General features: G+C 40.8%; 3 pseudogenes; all 3 read right to left on the reverse strand.

Moving 5' to 3' along the window:
* LOC102256961 overlaps positions 1-6,518 on the reverse strand; it is a 44,724-nt pseudogene that overhangs the window by 30,059 nt on the left and 8,147 nt on the right.
* Positions 1-6,518, reverse strand: part of LOC106725260 — a 38,402-nt pseudogene that overhangs the window by 13,072 nt on the left and 18,812 nt on the right.
* The window catches only part of LOC102261547, a 19,626-nt pseudogene that overhangs the window by 12,261 nt on the left and 847 nt on the right, over positions 1-6,518 (reverse strand).

Genomic DNA, 6,518 nt, shown 5'->3' on the forward strand with positions numbered 1-6,518 from the left:
CCTTCCATCTCAGGAATCTATAAACAAAAACAAGAAATAAACTGAAAGACTGCAAAGAAATGACACAAGAAATATTTGAACAAGCATCAATTAAAGGGAGATAAGACAAAATTTAAAAAGTACCTAACAGGTAACTTTCTCAAATACAAAAATTGGTAAACCTTGATCTGGACCAGGGGTGGGCAACACCTACCACATGCTGGCATGTGAAACCCTCTCTTATAATCTTCCATTTACAATTTTTTTCTTAATACCGACTTTTTTATTTTTCAGATAAATTCAGTGTAGGTGCATCTCAGATAAATAAATAATTTAACATAACAAGTTATCTTAAAGACCATAGACATGGCTGACGTTGAAATGCAGTTGATTGAATTTCAGAGTAGCTCATTTTGGAAGCAGAAATTTGTGTTTTTGTCGCTCGAATGAATTTTATTTTTTCTTCAAGATTCTTTACATACGTACATATTAAGCGATATCAAGTAGGCATAACATGTTCTCAAAAATTAGGGTTGGAACGCAGAATTTGGAGTCAGAGATTTTGCTGGTTTTGGCACGCACTCACAAAAAGGTTGTCCACCCCTATTCTAGACTAAAACAAAAAACAAAAACAAATAAGTAAAAAAGAAAACCAAACCTCAACGAAATGAAAAAAGAAATGAAACGTAAGATGTTACACCTGACATTATGAACCCCAAAGCATCACAACAGAGGTTGATGTTATGAAACGAGAATACTGCACTTACAAGCAACCGCTTCCTCTGACCTCCAGGAAGTCCTGGGGTGGAGGGGCGGACGAAGATATATGTGAGGAGAAACTGGACTGACTGGCATGGGGCAGGAACTAAGGGGCGGCCTTCTCCCAGACAGAGGTGCTCCCAGAGGTCATTATACCTACGTTGGGACATCCCAGGTCGCAAGTCTGATTGACAACCATTTCAGTTTTTCCTTATGATTCCTTCAGACCTCACTTTATCCCATTTAAAACCCCACTCAAGCTATGTGCAGCAACTTTTCTATATGAATGGCCTGTCTTGTCAGGATAAATCCTGTCAAAAAAGTTGCAGTTGGGTCTGGGAGCCCCAAACCTATCAATAAAGGACCAAGATGGGACAGCAGCACTAGCCTCCCTTAATTCAAGGCTGGGCCTCATCAGGGCATTTCCAAACCCGATACAAAAAGGAGAATCTACAAATCTCTCTGTAGATCCAGCTGGGAGTCTCCAGAGAGTGGCTGACTTTACACCTCCCAGGAGACCCAAGAGCCAGTGTACCCAGTGGTCAGTGTCATACCATAGCAGCTTACAACTATTCATATCCATAAGCCACACACTCAAGGGGCAGATTCACTGAGCATCAAAGCCCGACTGAAGCAAATCCTGTACCACAGGGGTGTCTTCTTCACAGCAGCTAGATGCAGTCGAAAATCCTCAACATTATTCCGGCAAATCAGATCCATTTCATTAGAAAGAACATACACCATTGTGGGGAGCTGATATAGGGTTAAGCCTCGGACTGACCTGTGGGCAAAGTCATAAACAATTCCCAGCTTAGAGGGCACAATCCTCTTAGCATAATTAGGCTTGGCCTTATAACGCTCCCTAGATCTTACTAGGGAAGCTAATGGGCTGAGGGAAGTGCAACAAGAACAAAAACAAAGTGAAACTTACAAGAACGTAAACAAGTGAAACTTACAAGAACTGTGTAACTATGGAAACCACTACCTTGTTTACCGCTCACTATAAAATAAAGGCTCAGCTTGCCTTGGGATCTTTTCTCTGTGGCCTCAGCCAGGCACAGGGAAGATCCACGGAGACTGAGGAAAGCTAGAGAGTTCTGAACGCTGTCTCTGTGTAAAACATTCTTCGCCGACTCCGTCCACACCTTTGGGAACCCCTGGACCCATGGGGCTGGACCCCAGCACACCATGACCAAGTGGGATTTAATTTGTGGATGAAAGGATGGTACTGTATCTGCAAACCAATAAATATGATGCAACATAAAAACAAAATGAGACAAAAATCACAATCATATCAATTGATGCAGAAAAAGCATTTGACAAAATCCAACACCCTTTCTTGAGAAAAACTCTCAGCAAAGTGACAGTACAGGGATCATACCTCAACATAATAAAAGCCTTATGTGACAAACCTACAGCCAGTATCACACTCAATGGGCAAAAATTAAAACCACTTTCCCTAAGAACAGGAACAAGAGAGGGATGCCCACTTGCACCACTCCTGTTTGATCTAAGACTGGAAGTGCTAGCCATAGAGATCAGACAAGAAGAAGAAATGAAAGGCATCCAAATTGGAAAAGAAGAAGTAAAACTGTCATTATTAGCAGATGATATAATATTGTACATGGAAAACACTAAAGTCTCCGTGAAAAACTACTAAATATAATAAATGCATTCAGCAATGTAGCAAGATACAAAACTAACACCCGCAAATCTATGGCTTTTTTATACACCAATAATCAACTCACAGAAAGAGAAACAAACAATCCTATCTACCACTGCAATAAAAATATTAGGATACTGAGGAATAGACTTAGGTAAGGAGGTCAAAGACCTGTACAGTGGGGCCTTGACTTACGAGTTTAATTCGTTCTGTGACAGAGCTTGTAACTCAAAATTACTCGTATGTCAAATCATTAAAGTGAATGAGTGAGACACGTGATGCTGGGCTGATGTTGTGGCGTTCACTGTGATGTTCGCTGTGCCAACTAGCGGTGGGGTATCTGAAGCTGGCTCGTAACCCGAATTTTAGCTCGCAACTCAAAGCAAAAAAGTGGCCGAGAGACGGCTCCTATCTCGAAAAACTCCTTAGTCGGGACACTTGTAAGTCAAGGCCACATTGTACTCAGAAAAGTACAAGAAGTTGAAAAAAAGAGATAGACGACAAAATAAACAAATGAAAGAATATACCGTGTTCGCGGATTGGTAGAATCAACATCATTAAAATGTCCATACTACCCAAACAAATCTACAGACTCAACGCAATACCCATTAAGATGCCAAGGGCATATTTCACAAACATATAATAAACTCTTCAAAAAATTCATATGGAATTAAAAAAAAAAGAACAACCAAATAGGCACAGCAATCTTGAGAAAGAGGAACAAAGTTGGAGGAATCACAAGATGATACCAAGCAATAGCACAAAAATGCCTGGTTCTGGCACAACAACAGACACATAGAAGAATGCAACAGAACCGAGAACACAGAAATCAACCCAAGCCCTTATGCTCAATGTTTCACAAAGGAGGAAATAGCATACCATGGAGTCAAGACAGTCCCTTCGATAAATGGTGTTGGGAAAACTGGACAGATACATGCATAAAATAGAACTAGACCACCAACATATAAGATATACAAAAATAGACTAAAAAATGGGAAAAGGACTTAACCGTAAGAGGGGAAACCATAACATTTCAGAAGGATCCACAGGCAGCAAAATATCAGACATATGTCCTAGCAATATCTTTACAAGTACAGCTCTGAGGGCAATGGAAAGAAAGAAAAAATAAACAGATGGCACTACATCAAAATAAAAAGCTTCTGCATAGCAAATGAAACCATCAACAAAAAACAAGAAAGCCCACTGCATGGGTGCACATATTTGCCAATGTTATCGCTGGGTTTAATCTCCAAAATTTACAGGGAACTCATACATCTTTACAAAAAGAAGATAAACGATCCAATTAAAAAATGAGCAAAAGACTTAAATAGACACTTTTCTAAACTGGACACACAGAGGGCCGAAAGACAGATGAAAATATGCCTAAAGTCACTAATTATCTGAGAAATGCAAATCAAAACGACAATGAGATATCATCTTACACCTGTCACGATGGCTATCTCAACTAACGGAAAAAAGACAAGTCCTGGTGAGAAAGTGGCCATAAGGGATCCTTGTGCATGACTGATGGGAATGCAGACTGGTGCAGATACTGTGCAAAATAGTAGTTTCCACAAAATTTATAAATGGAATTCCCATTTGACCCAGTAATCACACTTCTAGCAATATATCCCAAGAAATCAGAAACACCAATTAGAAAGGACATATACACCCTATGTGAACAGCAGCACAATTTCCCATACCTAAGATTTGGAAATAGTCTAAGTGCCCATCAGTAGATGAATGGATTCAAAAACTGTGGAACATCAACACAATGAAATACTATGCTGCTGTAAAAAGAAGAAACTCTTATCATTTGAAACAGAATGGATGGTCCTGGAGAGTATTATGCTAAGCAAAATAAGCCAGTCGGAGAAAGATAAATATCACATCATCTCACTCATTTGTGTTCAATGGGGGAAAGAAGACACACATGTAATACAATATGTAATACTTTAAACATTAAAGAATTTTTAAAAAGAAATATAGTGAAGATATCCATAGTACGCAATGCATGCTATAGATTAATGCAATGCTGAGGATAATTTTTATGGTATTTTATGAAGAAATGAAAAGAGAATCTTGAGCTGTATGGAACTAAAAATCTCAAATAGCAAAAACAAACTTGAGCAAGAACAAAGCTGGTGGTATCATACTTTCTGACTTCATTTTATTTCAAAGAGAAAGCAAGCAAACTGTGTTGCTGCAGAAACACAGACACATATATCAGCAGAACAGAACAGAAAACACAGAAATGAACCCAGGCACATCCTTTCAAGTCATCTTTGTCAAAGCTGCAAGAAACAGAAGAAGGGAAAGATAGTTTCTTCAATGAATGGTGCTGCTAAAAATCAATAGTCACATGAAAAATAACTATACTGGACACCACTGATAAAATTTAAGTCAACCTGCAGGACACAATTAAATATCAGCACTAAAACTGAAAACTGCTCAGGACAACTTAGAGAAAAAGTTTTGGAGATTTGTTTTGGACAGGAGTTTCTGAATGTACAACAATTGTCAGACAAAATAGAAAAAAACAACAGTCCAGATTGGAAGAAATAAAAAAAATAAAAAAAGCTTCTTCACAGCACAACAGCAATAAACAAAATGAAATGAAAGGAATTCTAGAGAATGGAAGGAAATACTCCCAAGTCATATGAGGGAATCGCTTGGAGGGATTGTGGATTTTCTTCTGATCAGCACAATAAAGAGAAGATTGCAATACAGACAGAAATTCACACAAATAGGTGGAGTGCCCAGGGAACAATAAAGGTATGTTAACACTATACTGCAGGCTAATAATGCACTAATTGTGTCTCAATAAAAGCAATCTATATATATTATTGACCGACCAACCGTTCAACCAGTAGGTATGTCGCAAACTGACTACTACCGGGGACAGACGCTCAAAGCACAGGCATGGAAACATGGAACAGACTCATGAATGTCAGAGGGAAATGGAAAGTGGGGAGAACAGGAAGAGATTAACCAAAGATCTTTTATGCATAGTAGAGGCCCAGTCCACAGATTTGTGCACTGGTGGGGTCCCTCGGCCTGGCCTGTGGGGATCTGGCCAAAATCAGCAGTCCAACATCCCCCAAGGGGTCCCGGATTGCGAGAGGGCGCAGGACAGGCAAAGTGACCCAACCAGTGCACGAATCTGTTCATCAGGGCTCTAGTTAATATATAAAATATACAAGGTAATCAAAAGAGTCTTTAACCAAAAAATACAGTTAACAAATAGGATAAGAATATACAGACAATTCTTGGGAAAATACATATACATGACCAATGGGAATATAGAAAATGCTTTCCTCACTGATCAAGGTGGAATCCCTTAGGCTTCCTGTAACACTACCAACCACAAGTCCTTTCCTGTGCATTTAGAAGAGCAGGGAGCATCGGGACTTCAGGAATAGAAGGGAGCAGTGGAAACAGACCAACCCTCCTCAGGACAGGAACTACACAGGAAACTAGAAAATCAAGCAGTACCACAGTCTACATGGGAGGACAGAGCACACCCTGGGGGATGGGGCCTGGGAAATGGCAAAGCCAAGTCCAGGTCTTTGGTGAGAGTGAGGGTCTTACCCTGTGAGGATATAAGTTCAAAGTTCTCCAGCATCACATTCAGGTACAGCTGTCTCTGACCCTCATCAAGGAGGCTCCATTCCTCCCTGGAGAAGTACAGGGCAATGTCCTCAAAGGTGACTCCAACCTGTCAGAATTGAGACAATTGAAACCAGAGCTGTCTCTCTGAGAACCAGTAATTCCACTCCTTACACCTCTTCCCCACCCTCAACCTCCTCCAGGGCCCCTGGTTACTGTGGACACCAGGCCCTAATGCCAGTGCAGGCTGCTCTCTCATCACAGTCCCATTACTCACTACATGGCCCTCAGCAGAGCAGCCTGATTGGGTCGGAAAGTTTGGAGGAAGGGAGGGGAGCAAGCAATGCCATTTAAGGTCTGGGAGATGCCCCAGCCTTCCTGCCAAGCAACACCACTGCAGTCTCCTAGATCCTGCCTCCAAGACAAACCCAAGGGTGGATTTGTTCTTCACCTTTAAGTCCCCACACCAGGTCCTGGGACCATCAGCTCACACTTCCTCCAGATGTGC

Source organism: Myotis brandtii, unplaced genomic scaffold (assembly GCF_000412655.1).
Source record: "Myotis brandtii unplaced genomic scaffold, ASM41265v1 scaffold150, whole genome shotgun sequence".
Taxonomy (NCBI): Eukaryota; Metazoa; Chordata; class Mammalia; order Chiroptera; family Vespertilionidae; genus Myotis; species Myotis brandtii.